Here is a 15223-nt window from a genome sequence, read left to right as displayed (position 1 = left end):
GTTACAGACAGATATAATTAAAGGATCCGTGGGCTGGCCAGTGGTGCTGAAGATCCCTTACTTTGGAGAGCAAAGGAGAGCACAGCAGCAGGAGGAGGAAGATCCATCCCTAGACTTCCTTCCTCTCAGGAAGTTGCAGAGTGATAGTCAGGTAGATTAGGGGTTTGTGGGGCCCTGGGCCAGAGCAAGTGTGGGCCCCTTCCACCTATAGTCTCCCCAGTCCCCCTGGTGCTCCTGCCAAGGGAAATGGGGTTGGGACACAGGGGCTTGTCTTGCTTCACCTGCCTGGCGCTCCTGCCGGGGACCAGGGTCAGGGCACGGGGGGCTTCCCCTGCTCCCCCAGCAGGAGTGCTGGGTGGGCGGGCAGAGCAGGGAAAGCTCTTGCATTCAAGCCCATTTCCCCTGCACGAGCGTCAGACATTTTTCCAGGGGACCCCCCCCCCAGTTGGCTGAGGGCCCCTGGACATGGACCCCGTTGGCCCAGTGACTAATCCGTTACTGGGATAGCTCCAGGAGAGGTGTGAGGGCTGGGTGGAACAAAATCACCAGCTCAAATATTCATAGGCCCAGCTTGAGCCCTCGCTATACTTGAAGCTTCCTACATTCTGTGAGAGATGAAGCTGTGTGTATATGCATGCAGCATGAATTCAGGGTGAGCATGTGCATAAATGCAGGGAGAGTGTGAATTAAGGAGACATGGGTAAAGGAGCAAGAAATGGTGGTCAAGGAGAGAAGGAGACAAAATATGGGAGACTTGGAAAGAGAAAAGAAAGGAGTAAAAGGGGGAATGAAGTGGAAGCAAAAGTACAATACGTAACTGGGAAAGAAGAAAAATGGGTTAAATAAAAGGGAAGGGTGGAGACGTTAGTAAAGACAAGGACATTCAGGTGCCAACTCTGCTCTTTATTTTAGTTAGACTCCAGGCTGTATTTGTTAGGGAGTGGTTCTTAAGGATGTGATATAGACTGAAATTATATTTCCTTTTTCCATGTCAATCTGGGATGGGAGAAAGTCAACAAAAATCTTCTTCCCATAAGGAAGATGGCTGTTTGTGTCATGTTTTGCGGGGTTGTGGGGAATTGGCAGGTGTGACTGAATGCGTCCTTGTATTCAGACCCCTGTATTCACAGTATTGTAATAATATTTATACAGACTGTGCCTTTTGAGGGATTGTTTGAAAACTAATAACTCACTGGTCAATAATATCATGGTGAAATGTATGTAGCAACATTATATGTAAAGTTATAAACATAAGATGAAATTATGACTGAAATGTGGTTATCAGACAAATCTGGGGAGTAGATAAGTGTGTAAGAGAAAAGATGAGCTGACACCTCAAACCAGGTGTCATCAACTTTGATGGGCAATCACCTGTGTTAAGAAATTTATCTTGAAACAACTCTAGTTTAAGTTTTAGCACTAGAAAGCATTTTTCTTGTAACCTTTTCTGACTTTAATGCCTTGTATTTGTACTCACTCAAAATCTCTCTCTTTGTAGGTAAATAAACTTGTTTTATTGTTTAACCAAACTAATCCATATTGCATTCAAATGAAATTGTTTTTTGGGTAACTCTAAAGTAGAAAGCTGTTGGACATTGTTCCCCTTCTAGCTGGAGTGGCTGATTTTTTTTTCCTGAAGCAATTCTACCTATTCTAATTAGCATGTCAAAGAGCTCAGGACATTGTGCATGAAGAACATGCATTTATACTTCCTACACAAAGATTCTAATTAAATTGATGACATACAACATTGGAGGGGGGAAATATCTGCATCATCTTAATTGGCATGTTTGTGAATGGAGGTTGATGAGTGTAAACCATATGAACATATGATATTATGCATGTCTGATAGAATACTGAGTACTGTTCCAGGGCAAAGTGGAAGCAGGAATATATCATCATCAGTTCACATAAAGACCCAGGCTTTTAATCAGCGACGAAGTGACTGACTAACACAAAGACTTGTGCATAGCAAACAGACCCAAACAATTAGATACATTCTTGGAGGATAGGCCAATCAATGGCTATTAGCCAAGATGATCAGGGATGAAAATCCATGCTCTGGCTGTCCCTAAACCTCTGACTGCCAGAAGCTGGGACTGGATGACAGAAGATGGATCACTCAATAATTGCCCTGTTCTGTTCAACCCCACTGAAGCATCTAGCACTGGCATCTGTTAGAAGACATGATACTGGACTAGATGGACCATTGGTCTATCCAAGTATGGCCATTTGTGTGTTCTTATGACATAATTTAGCACCTGAATTGCTGTTGCATTTAAATCTTGTATTAATCAGTCTTCCTCTTGATAAAAGCAAACAAGCCTGATAGAAAATTAATATGCTGCTGGATGGATAGGTAGGTGGAAAGAGTATAGACAGACAAATACAGTTATTAGACAAAAGAAAAATGTTTTTATACAACCAAAACTGAACTGATTAAAGACACACATCCTGCCATGAAACAGGAGGCAATTTTTGATTAACTGTAACATTAGTCTTGAACAATTACCAGTTTCAGTAACAGCTGAGTATACTTATAAACTGCACAGTATTTTTTCCTTAAAGACCCGCTGATGACAAGTCTAGCATTTTCTTTCCAGTTTTCTTGTTAGTTAGGGAAATTTGCAGGACCCCTGGAACTTTATTTCTTAAAGAGTTTATCTGCCCCTGCTGCTTATTCCTACTCTATTTATTAGAGTTTTAGATTTAGTTACAAATATTTTGTCCAATAGCTGTCTGTCCTCTAAAATGCAATCTTGCCTGCTCTGTTGTCAGACTGAAAAATTTTGAAAGCAAATAGAGAGTGATTTTTTAAAAAATTTCGGCATAGTGTTCTTCCAGCTGTAGTCCTGACTCTTCCTTGTCTCCCTTTTTCTGCTGGCTCCAGTTATGAGCCTGAGAGCCTCTTGAAATGATACAGTTTAAAAGCCCATTTAAAAACCAAAGGTAAACATGCTGAATCTAGAAGTAAAACAGGAACTTTACTATCTCCAAGCTATTTGAACTGTTTTGTATCCCTGACACTTTTATCTGTGATTATATTTAATCAACTGATTTATAATTTACATAAAACTAAATTTTGATCTAATATAAAACAAATGGCATTTTTTTTCAGTTTGCTCTCTGGATGTCACATTACCTATTCATTACTTCAGCTTAAAGATCTTGTATTTTCTCTGCCCTTCCACTGGGGATAGACAGGCTTCTCAACGACCCTCTTCTGTCAGACATCACATCTATTTTCCACTGGAATGGAACACTCCATACTTTTGTTATGTTCATTATGGTAGCATCTAGAGGCTCTAATTGGAGCCCCATTATGTTAGGCACTATACATGCACAGAGTCCTGAGACTCCTCTAATTCATTAATTTGGTACCCTGGAGGCTGCAAATAGGTATCAAGGAGTCACTCATAACTACCCTGCCTTTAACATGTTGCTAAGTGGGAGAGGCGTCTTAGCTAGATACCAGCTATGTAGGAGGAGGATCCTAGCTTGATCTTAGCACAAAATGTTTGAGAGTCACCGATCTAATTTTCGGTGTATTATTTTAGCTTTGTGTTGTGTGCACTGTGCTTCAGATTCAGAAAACTAGAAGTGATTCCAAAGGAGCATCACTGCAGTATCAAGGCTGAAAGTGGGTTAGGACCTGCACCAGTTGTGCTGGGGTGGAAAAATGTGCTGAGTAGAGCTGTTCATAAAATAAAATAAAAATTAAAAGGGACACATTTTTCTGCTGAGTTTTTTCCAAGAGGAATGTCAGCATTAGCAGGTGTGCAAGAGGAGCAGCATGTTACTGCAACAGTCTGCCTTCTGCTCTTGGGAACTACTCTACACTGAGAAGGAAAGGTATTGACAGCATTAACCCGTAATCAGAAGTAAAAGTATCTGTGTGGAACCCTTCACTTTGGCAACTTACGCTTGAAAGCTGATTTTTCTGCAGCTCCAGCTGTCATGATTCCATAGGCATGGGGTTTATTTAGCCTGAAGCTGTATGCACAGCTTTTGGCTAATCCTGAGGGGAGCTGAGCATTTGCAGCACATGTGGTGGAGATGGTTGCAGATTTTCATTACCTCTTCGAATTTGTTCCAAAACGTATATACCTCCTGAAAAATGCAGATCTTAGTTTTGCAAAACACATTAAAAGAAAGCAGAGTACGTTCAATGCCAGGTGTTCAATTGTATTTACTCTGGTTTCTTGGCTGATTTGAGCAATATAATGTTTGGTAAGTTTTTATAAAAAAATAAATAAAAGTCTGTGAATAATAACCTACATACAAGTAGCACACAAAGAGTGCATTGTTTCCATTTCCCTTAATTGGGGCAATGATTAACCATCTACTGAAGATAGGTTACAACCCACAAGAAGCTGAAATGAAGCTAACTATTCATCCAATCCAAAGAACATATTCTAATATTCACAGACCATGAACAGAATAGCCTGACAAAGAGGCATGACACAGAAAATAATACATGCATTTTATGATGCTGAACTCTCTTGAACTGAGCATTTTAATATGAGCAGATCAAATGCTGAGGAAAACATTAGTTGAATAAATTATTGAACAAATAATGGCAGTATCTGCTAAACATGTTCAATGAATTATATTCAAACATCTCCGCATTATCATTTATGAAATTATACTTACATTTTGAAAACTAATTTATTAAATTTAAAAACACCTAGATCTTATATAGTGTACATCATCCACAGATCTCAAAACATTTATAATGAATTATTTTAATTAACATCTATACTGCCTGCTACCACAGAGCTATTTTTAATCCCCATTTTTTAAAAAGTAAAAATGTATTTCGGTCAATGTTCAAATATTCACTTAAATATTCAACTATTTTTGGTCTGAATGTTGGATTTTTGGATGTAAATGGACATCCAGAAAATTCTAAGAGGTTGCTTTGAAAAGATAACCCTTAACATTGGAAAGAGAGGATGTAGCAGGATCATTCTCTTTTTAAGAAGACCACAGTCTGCACATACAGCCTCTTAAACTCCATCAAAAAAAATCCTCCAGAGTTTGTAAACTTAGTAGAGACCTCAAGATTGGAAAAAAATGTAGAAAGTGACTCTAAAATTAGTGCACCAAACTTTCTAAAATGGTTAAAGGAACCTGTTCTCCTTCTAGTCATCTAAATAAACCATTTTTGAAGCTTTGAAATCAAGCTGTGTGTGAAATATGACATTAGGAAACCTTTCCAAAAACTAAACCCTCCAATTATCCGGACTCCTATATAAAGAACTCCTTGTCCAATTAATACCAGACTTCCAGGTAAAAATATTTCCCTGACTATACACAAAACATTTTTGGTGGAGTGACTGGGGGCGGGGGGGAAGTAGAGATCAAATCTGAAAATCAGAGAACTAGTCACAACTTTAATATGAAGTCAAATCACTGTAAGTTGATCAAATATGGGAGTAAGCATTGATTCAAAAATCAGTTTTAATCTGAGGTTTCACTTTGTTGACGTTGAAACAAAGCTAATTTTTATTTCTTTCCCTCCATCCACCTTACTCTCCACCAATTAATTTACTGGCTCTCTAAAAAAGCTTCTCACTTCAAGTTTGTTTGCAAAAATGGGACTATTATATCAAATAAAAGGAATATGCCATTATTACAACTGACTAAATGGAGGACAAGCAGGGTATAATTTATCTCAAATTGATTTAATTTTACATCCCTTGAAGTATCCTTTTATATTCAGATAATTAAAATCAATTTCCTGGATATCATTTGAGGGAGTTTAACTTCATTCCATTAAATAAGTCAAGATCAGTCATTTTTCTAAATAGCTTTAGATGACATTTTATTACACTCTGGTCTCTTGGTGGAACAGCTCTTTGATAGTGTTTGTAACAAGTTTCTCATTTTCACTCATTCAATTTAATTTAGACAATTCATTTGCACTGTCTTTAAATGAATACTTTATCTAAATGTAGCCCATCAAATTATTCTGTTCCCAAATCTCTATTTTGATTGTGCTGCAAATTTAATTCAATCCTCCTCTCTGGAAAGAATCTACTCTTTTCTGAAATTGACAGAGGAAATATTAACACTAAGTTATCTCATTTTAATGTTTTTTGGCAGATTCTTCCCAAAATTGCAAGGTCTTCTTTCCCTTTTTCCTTCTTAAAGGATGCATTCTAAGAACCTATCAAGACTAGGAAAATGAGGTGTGTTTCTCAAACATGTTAGAAAATGTGTTGTTTAAAATGATTTTAAGCAGCACTCTGCACCAAATGTAGGCAGAAAATGGTGCTTCTATTTAAAAAAGAAAGTTACGGGGTTATGAGCAATGCTAGGGAGAGTCTATATTTGGCCACAACTAGCTAACATATTAAATGTGGGTTTAAATACCATCTACACTGGGTGTTAACACATTTTTAACACAACTCAATTAAAATGTGATAGTTAGCAGGGTATAAGTGGCTCTTTTGGTTTATCTTAAACCTCTTCCCAAGCAAAATATGATAAACTGTAAAAAGGCACTTGTATATTGGAATAGGAGTGTCCACACATGGTTATACCAGTATAATTTAAACCAATATAGTTAACACCGTAATGAAAAACTTTCCTGTGTAGACAAAGCCTTAGGCCAGGTCTACACTACGTATAACTACATGGCTCAGGGTGCATAAAATCCAGACCCTTGAGCGATGCAATTATACCAACCAGACCTCTGATGTAGACAGAGCTATGTCGACAGGAGAGCTTCTCCCACTTCTCATGGAGGTGTATTAGCTACGCTGATGCGAGAAGTTCTCCTGTCAGCCTTATAGTGTCTTTACAATGATTCTCCAGCATTTTAAGTGTAGACCTGCCCTTAGTCTAGACAGGATCTACAAATGGTGTGTGTATTACTATTGCCAAAAGAATGGTAGTAAAGAGAGCGAAGGTTGAAAGAGACTTTTGTTTTAAAGATTCACTTGCAAGCAGTTCAAAGACTGGTAAAGGAAGTCAGTTGTGTGCTCCACACCTTCTAAGAAGGTTTTTTGGGGGGGAAGTTAGAAAAATGTTAGTGATATGCTATGCCATCGCCACTACTTAAATCCCTTGAATAGTTTCAGTGATTGAGCATATTTTTATTTACAAAACATCATTTGGATTTTCAAAAACATTTAAGACATTTAGAAAATTTGTGCTCCTAAATCAATTAAATGCTTTTGAAAATATCATGCTTATTCCCTTTTGGCTGAATACATGTAACTCCCATTCATGGGTACAGAATATACATACTTCAAGGGGAGAGATCAGATCTTATAATGTGTATATAAAAAGACAGGAGTACAGCACATCACTTTAGAAATACGCAGCTGCTTGTGTACATAACAAATGGAGTGAATACATTCTATGCTTTCCAAATTGTGGATTAATGATACTAGTACCTAATGTCAATAGTGTTCCCTCTTATTAGCCATTGGATAAAATTACAATATTTTAAAATATTTTGCAGCCTTCCACATGAGGTTGTGATTTTTGTTAGATCTCAAACTGGGCAAGGCCATGCTTGGTCAATACTTGCCATTTCAGGGAATTGTGTTGGTGATGCATTAGTTGGCACTATTCCCTCTGAGCCAGTGGTAATCCCTTGACACAGCATGGGGTTGGAGGCTTTCTGTTGCTAGAAGTGCTGGATAACCAAGGTCCTTTTCAAGGTCACTAAAAATTCTATGGAACATTTCTGATAAGTAGCGCTGTTAACTCTGGTATCAGTCAAATATTCCCATTTGGGTAATTATATCTTCATGCCATGAAGTTTCAGTTGTGACAAATCAGCATTTTTCAAGGAAAAAAGTTTCATTGCAAAATTCCCAATCAGCCCTACTTAGAAATGACTTATAGTGAAAATTGAAGACCTGATCCTATCTGATGTTTATGCAAATTCCACTGTTTGTCAGTTTGTTGGGCTTTAGTAAATACACTGTTTCAGAACACAGCAGGATTTGTGTGAGATAGGAAGCTTATGCATTTGATTTACAAAGGCTCTCATTAGAAAAAATTCAATAAATTAGACTGTGTGTCATGTGCTGTTGGTTCTTATAGAAATACTAGAATAAAACAGCAGGTTTCCTTGAAAGAAAAGCCATGGAAATGCAACATCAAAAATCTCACAAGGAAACTTTAAAACCTCAGAACGATAGGAACAGATTAACCATAATTGCCAGCCTATGGAGGAGAATGCCACTGCAACAACAAAGTAGGTCTTGAATGCTATCTGCATTTTTGCAAGAAAAGCACTTTTTCTGAGTTGAGCTCCATTGAACTAGCTCCCTATGTCTCATAGGTGGTGACTCCAGCACTGACTATTTGACTTTCTAATACATCAAGACTTACTGTAACCACTTCACTGTCACCTGCCCCTGTGTTTTAGATATCTAATATCCAGGGGTCAAGCCATGACAACCTGTTTTTACAGCAACAGTTGTCAAAATTGAAGAAATTTGTTTTCAGGAAAACATTACCAAAAATGTTATTTTTATTTATGGATGAGCTCTCATGTCAAACATGTTATCTCATTAGGATGTAACCCCATGCTCTGGGTGTCCCTAAGCCTGAAGGATGCTGGGAGTGGACAACAGGGAATGGATTGCTTTTATAATTGCCATGTTCTGTTCATTTCCTTTGAAGCATCTGGCATTGGAAGACAGGATACTGGGCTAGATGGACCCAGTGTGGCCATTCTTATATTCATAATTACAATGTATTACAGGTTTCAGAGTAGGAGCCGTGTTAGTCTGTATCCGCAAAAAGAACAGGAGCACTAGTGGCACCTTAGAGACTAACAATTTTATTTGAGCGTAAGCTTTCATGGGCTACACCCCATTTCATCAGATGCATAGAATGAGATTAGGTCACATCACATTAGTCATGCCATCAGGGGCTCATTCACCTGCACATCTATCAATATGACATCATGTGCCAGCAATGCCCCTCTGCCACGTACATTGGCCAAACAGGACAGTCTCTATGTAAAAGAATAAATGGACACAAATCTGACATCAGGAATCATAACATTCAAAAACCAGTAGGAGAACACTTCAACCTCTCTGGTCACTCAGTAACAGACCTAAAAGTGGCAATTTTGCAACAGAAAAGCTTCAAAAACAGACTCCAATGAGAAACTGCTGAACTGGAATTAATTTGCAAACTAGATACAATTTACTTGGGCTTGAATAGAGACTGAGAGTGACTGGGTCATTACACAGTTGAATCTATTTCACCATGTTAAGTATCCTCACATCTTCTTGACAACTGTCTGAAATGGGCCATCTTGATTATCACTACAAAAGGTTTTTTTTTCTCCTGCTGATAATAGCTCATCTTAATTAATTAGCCTCTTAGAGTTGGTATGGCAACTTCCACCTTTTCATGTTCTCTGTATGTATATATATCTCCTTACTGTATGTTCCATTCTATTCACCTGATGAAGTGGGCTGTAGCACATGAAAGCTTATGCTCAAATAAATGTGTTAGTCTCTAAGGTGCCACAAGTACTCCTGTTCTTTTAGTGTAATTACATAAATATTACCATCTTGTCTCGAGCTCTCCATTGCATCCCGAGAGTGAAGATATGTGTAGCTTCCCACTCCTCAGCTCCTTTGCTATCGCGCATAAAGACATACGCATGCGCCTGGTTCCATTTGTGTACTATCATGCCAGCTGCCAAATGTCTTTGATGAATGACTTAGGAACAGTCTGGCGGATCTCATTATGAATTTCAGTCTGAAACCTCCAGTGTATATTAGCCATGAACATCTTCTGAATATTTACGAATGTATTCCATTAACCAGAAGGAGACAACTGGCTTGTAGATGTCTTTCCATACAGAAAAAAAAGCCAGCCAGAAGTTTCCATTAACTTTTCTCATTATTTGTGATGCATTACAATTATACTGTTATATGATGTTCACTTTAAAAAAAAAGAAAAGAACAAACAAGTTTCGATGTAGGACATTGGGAAGAGGGAACTGTAGCACTGAAGAAGAACCCTTAAATGGAAATGCTACATTTTTGTCATGGTAATGTTGTTGTTTTTTCCCCTAGAGATGAGGATTATTGCAATAGGGAAATAAAACATTAAATCTTTCTTATATTCTCTTATCCTTTTCCCTTAGGTATGCCATTTGCTGATGTGATGCACTTTTAGTTCTTCAGCTGTGGGTTATATTGCAGATAGACTATGAAACTGTATTTTAACCTGATCTCCATTTTTACTTAAGATCTTTCAAAGTCTGTTAGAAGTTGTCTAGATTTTTTGAAACTGTGGCAGGACTCCTCTGAGCCTTCAAGAAAAAACCCCTGCAATACTGCTGAAATTCTGTTGACTCATGGTAAGTGTGCTTAGGATGCACTCAGGATATGAGGCAGGTGTGTGTGTCTCTCTGCAGAGACACAATGTGTAAAGAGCAGAGACTGAGGGGAGTCAAGCTGAATCCTAGAAATGGCCAAACTTGGGGAGGATGCTTAGGCTGGGGTTTATGTTCTGTTCATTATTTTGGACTTATCAGGAAAGCAAAATCCTAGGTAAGGGGTTGGTTTAGGTGCTGACTCAGGTTTGGCATGCATTTGTTGTGTGGTTAGAATTCTTCCCATTTAATATGTTCTTTTACGTTTCTAGACCTGGTCAGAATACAGAATTTGTGTCCTAAAGGAAATGACATTTCAACATTTCCCTGTGTCCCAAAGCAGAATGGACAGTTGACATTTTAAATTTTACTGAGGAACAGAAATTCCAAAATATTTTGATGTGGAAATATTGAAATGGCTTTATCAAAACATTTTGATAATGTTGAAACTTGATAATATATATTTATAATATTTTATAAAATTAAAAGTTGGAATGAAATGAGAAAAAATCAAACCACAATACTCCATTTTGATTCAAATTGTTTCAATAATTGTTTATCATGAAACACTTGGATTTTGATGATGTGGCATTTTTCAATAGACAATTGTTTCTCTGAAAATTTTATGACCAGCTCTGTGTTTCTGATGTAGTCTATATTGTGTTTTTTATATTTGCTTTGCCCACTCTTTGATTCTAGGACTCTGATTTTACCTTGCTTACCACAAGTTGTTACATCTCTCCCTACGTGTTGTTTAATCTTCTTCTTTGGGATATACAGATTTACAGCCCATACTATAACTAAACAATTTTCTAAAATAAGATATTCTTGTTGCAAGTCTGAAAATAATTAAAATGCATATTCAGTAGAGCATTTTATGACAAGAACAACAAATCATCAGGAGTACTTCACTGTAGAACAACCGATAATCACAATATTTGTTAATTGCTCTCCCTTTCAATTTAACTGACAAAGCAATTTGTTTGGGCCAAATCCAGTTTTTGACTAGAAATTCCATCCTGGACCTGAGAAACTATCCTGATGAAATTTTAACTGAAACCAATACATTCCAGGAAACATTTAGGTTTTGACAAAACAGCATTTTTCTATAGCAAAAAGTTTTGCTTTCTTTTGACCAGATCTACTCTAATACCTGTAAAGTATTAAAAGGATAAATTACCCTTAAAGTCAAGGTAAAAAAAGTGCAGAGTAGAAACCAGATGATCAGACTCCCTAGACCACATGACATGCATGTAATTCCCTTCTAAAGCACAGGCCTAAATAAGGTGAGGATAACTTTTCAGGACTGAGCATATAGAGGTCTAAAGCTTACTCTTCACTAATGGAGTTCTGAAGGATGCCTAATGACCAAAATTATTATTTTTATTACAGTAGTGGCCAGCAGCCCCAATCAGACTGGGGCTCCACTGTGGTCAGTGCAGTGCAAACATATAATAGTCTCTGCCTTAAGAAACATACAAACTGAAGATGTAACAGTTGGTTGCTGCACATAGCCAAAGAAAATACTAAGGCAGCAAGAACAGGATCACATGGCTATGTAGACTTGCTATGTGCATAGACTGCAGTTTTCAAAATCTTTTTTGTGATAGGGAGGAAAAAGTTGGTGGAATACATGAAAATCAATAAACCTGATGGTCTTCAGTAATATTACTTGTTCGGCTGTTGCCTGTAGGCATTTTCTCCTGACATCTTGGTAGAGATGGTTATGAGATGATAACTTAGTCCTGAGAGATTTGATGGAGAATAGGTTTTGTGAATTGATTTGGGAGCTCATACAATGCATGGAGGCAACATGGAAGAAGATAGAAAGGCAGCAATGGGAAATGGATGGTGGAGAGTATGGTGTTGGCTGAACTGAGAGCAAGTTACAATTCAATAAGAAACAAGAGGGTAAGTAGGGTGGAGTCAAATTGTGAGTGACCTTAAAACAAAAGCTTTGGTCTGATGCATTGTGAAAGGGGGAGCCAGATTAGGGATTTGGGGATTGGAGAGATATGTTCAAAATGAGGACCCTGAAAACTGGCCTTAGAAAAGTATTGTAAAAGCTGGCTGACCCCCCTTAATAAATTTCAAGCGGCCAGTAGGTGGGGGGGGAAGTAAGTACTGCTCATGGACACAGTAGCTTGCATTTTTGCACTCTCTCTTTTCCTCTGCCTCAAGGCAAGAAGATCCTGCTCCAAACCCGTTAGTTCTACTTAGATAAGGGAAACATGAAATTTTACATTTACCAATCATGTATTAACACGCAAGGGTCTTTGTCTGAATGCGTATAAAAAGTTTGTAAAATTTGTGTAAAACAGAGTCTTTTGTACCAAGGTACAGGCTCTCCTTTTTCTGCAGAATAAAGCATTTTTTCCTTATCCCTGTCAGGCTGTTAATTGGCTCTCAGCTAGGCAGACCCGATATTTCGGTAACAGTATTTTGGATGGAACTGAGTGGGGCAAGTTAAGTGACAGGAAGCAAGTCAGGAGAGGAACAAGTTACAGTAGAGCAGACAGGAGATAAGTGCTTGGGGAAGGGTTCTGACAGTGGATGGAGAGAGAAGGCAAGATTTGGGTAATGTTGTGAAGAAATGGTAAGATATGGATGCAGCCTGGATTGGCAGGTCTAAAAAGAAATTGGAGTCAAAGATGATGTCCAGGTAACTCCTGGAATACTGGGAGGAAAAAGGTAGCATTTGTGATAGAATGGCTTTTTGATGGATGGTAAGCCAGATATAGCCAGTGCTGCCTAGGTTCGGTCTGTTAGTATGAGGTAATCCATAGCATTTGCCAAAAATAAAGGTGGATAGAACAATTAAAAGGAAAAGTGCTCTTTAAAATACAAAATACTTGTAAAAATTGTACTAAGGCTGCGCTGGATTCTAGATCATTCAATTTTGCTGTATTTGGGTTTCTTTTTCTCAGTATGTAAACCGGTTCAGACAGAACAAATCCCAAAAATGAAATTGAAAAGCTTCTTGAACTGGACATAAAATCATATTGGATGTAAAGTACCTGTTAGGCAAAACACTTGTTTTAATTTCTTGCAGATAATTAGCTGTCAGGCTTACTAGCGTGAAAGAGGATATTTCTGAAAGGGATTTGTGAATTCTGCTATCTTGAAGCTGGCACATCACTGACTAATAGAGAGAAGTGAAGGCAGGCTGATTTACCAAATGGCTTTCAGTGATATTAGAGTTGATAAAAAGGCCAGGGGAGAAAGCAAAAAACAACAACAAAAGCTTGGCTTATTGTTCATTCTAAGTAATGCAAGTTACTCTGCAATCTTTATTTTCCCCCAGTAGGGCTGCAGGATTCACATTGTCTGATCATTGTTCGTAACAAATAAAGGGATAGCATCATCTTGCTTGACTTTGTGTTATATGTGGCTATGCCAAGCTGATAAATAAGCATAAAATAATTTGCATTAATTTCTAATGTTTTCCCTTATTGAGTAACAATGCTTAAGAGCTGTCACAGCAAGTGATCGGTGAACCTCAAAAGCTATGGTTCAAGCAAGCATCAAAAATTGCCAGACACTTATGACTTTACTTTTATCTTTTAGAAACCAGACACTGCATGAGGAGGAGGAGCATAACCCTGACTGATCCCAATTTAAAAATAAGGAAGAATGAGTATAACTTAAAACTTGGAAACATGACTTTATTTGCCTTCTCTAAAAGATTAACAGTCCTTTTGGTAAAGTTGGCATTAGAGTGAAGAATGAACAGAAAAGTTATAAATACATGAAATAACTCAATCTAGTCTTAATTAACACCATGAAAGTAATTACTCTTGTGGTCTGAGTGATGTTTTGTGATTGAGGAGCTGGGATGGAAAGGTGGCAAAGCACTTTCCTAGGAACACAGATATTGCCATACGGAATCAGACCAATGATCTGTGTAATCCAGATCCTGTCTCCACAAGTGGCCAGTACTAGCAGTCTACACCAGTCAGAATAACCTGGAATAATATGGAATAACCACAGGGGAAGTGTCTTCATATCCCCCTGATAATTAAAGGCTGACTTATGCCTGAAGCATTAGGATTATGTCCCACTCTAAACTTCTTGGTGTCTTTTTTTTTTTTAAATAAATATAGCCTTACTATTGCAGCTCTGGACGGTCTTATTAGCCATATAAATCTCTAGCTGTTTCTGGAACCCTGCTAAGCTTTTGGCCTCAATGATACCTTATGACAGTGAGTCCACAAGCTAATTGTTCACTGCGAGAAGTATTTCCTCCTATCAGTTTTAAATTTGCTACCTTTCAGTTTCACTAAATGTCCCCAACTCAGTCTGACTCTGCTTAGGCTTCTGGAAAGATCTCGTTCAAACCAGGTATGCTCAAAGTCTTACCACAGAGTCACTCCCATGCTCAAATTTCATAACTTCATTTGCACGGCCACTTTGTCTAATCCTAGCAACTTGATATATATCCTTACAGTCTGCCTGCTCCATGTTTCAACATCACATAGTCTTTGCAAAGAGTGTTATTGGTTTGAAAGAAAAGTTCCAGCCCTGCAACTTTACATGAACTGAAATGAATTTCATATGTGATTATGTCAATAAAGGAAGCAGATATAACAGTTCTAAACCTTGGACTTTGTGTGAGAATAACTTCACACATGTGAGGAGTCTAGCCTTCTAGGGGACTACTTAGGCGCACAGAGTTAAGCACAGAATCATGCTAGTCCAGTCTCCCTTTTTTTCTCTTGTGGATGTGACATGATTCTTGTTGTTCACTGGTTCCTGGCACTCCACAGTCTTCAGTGTTGGCCTGGAATTGCCTCATCCTGATGCTCAGGCTGACATCACTGCCTGCACTTGCAGGCTCGCCAGCCAACTACCACACAA

The 15223-nt window shown here is 38.1% G+C and overlaps 1 long non-coding RNA gene across 6 annotated transcripts in view; it reads left to right on the top strand.

Annotated features, from left to right (window-relative positions):
* The window catches only part of LOC127044308 (uncharacterized), a 29437-nt gene extending 14474 nt beyond the window's left edge, over positions 1-14963 (top strand). For 3 of the 6 annotated variants that reach the window (XR_007772446.1, XR_007772448.1, XR_007772451.1), the window contains 2 exons: positions 10136-10351; positions 13934-14963. This is a non-coding gene — a long non-coding RNA (uncharacterized LOC127044308). Of the gene's footprint in view, positions 1-5214; positions 6195-10135; positions 10352-13933 lie in introns of those variants that run through there. The other 3 variants (XR_007772449.1, XR_007772450.1, XR_007772447.1) reach the window with 2 other exon arrangements.
* The last annotated feature ends 260 nt before the right edge of the window (positions 14964-15223 follow it).

Source organism: Gopherus flavomarginatus, chromosome 2 (assembly GCF_025201925.1).
Source record: "Gopherus flavomarginatus isolate rGopFla2 chromosome 2, rGopFla2.mat.asm, whole genome shotgun sequence".
Classification (NCBI taxonomy): domain Eukaryota; kingdom Metazoa; phylum Chordata; order Testudines; family Testudinidae; genus Gopherus; species Gopherus flavomarginatus.
The sequence above is the reverse complement of the archived record's forward strand: the minus strand, read 5'-3'. Positions and strand labels throughout refer to the sequence as shown.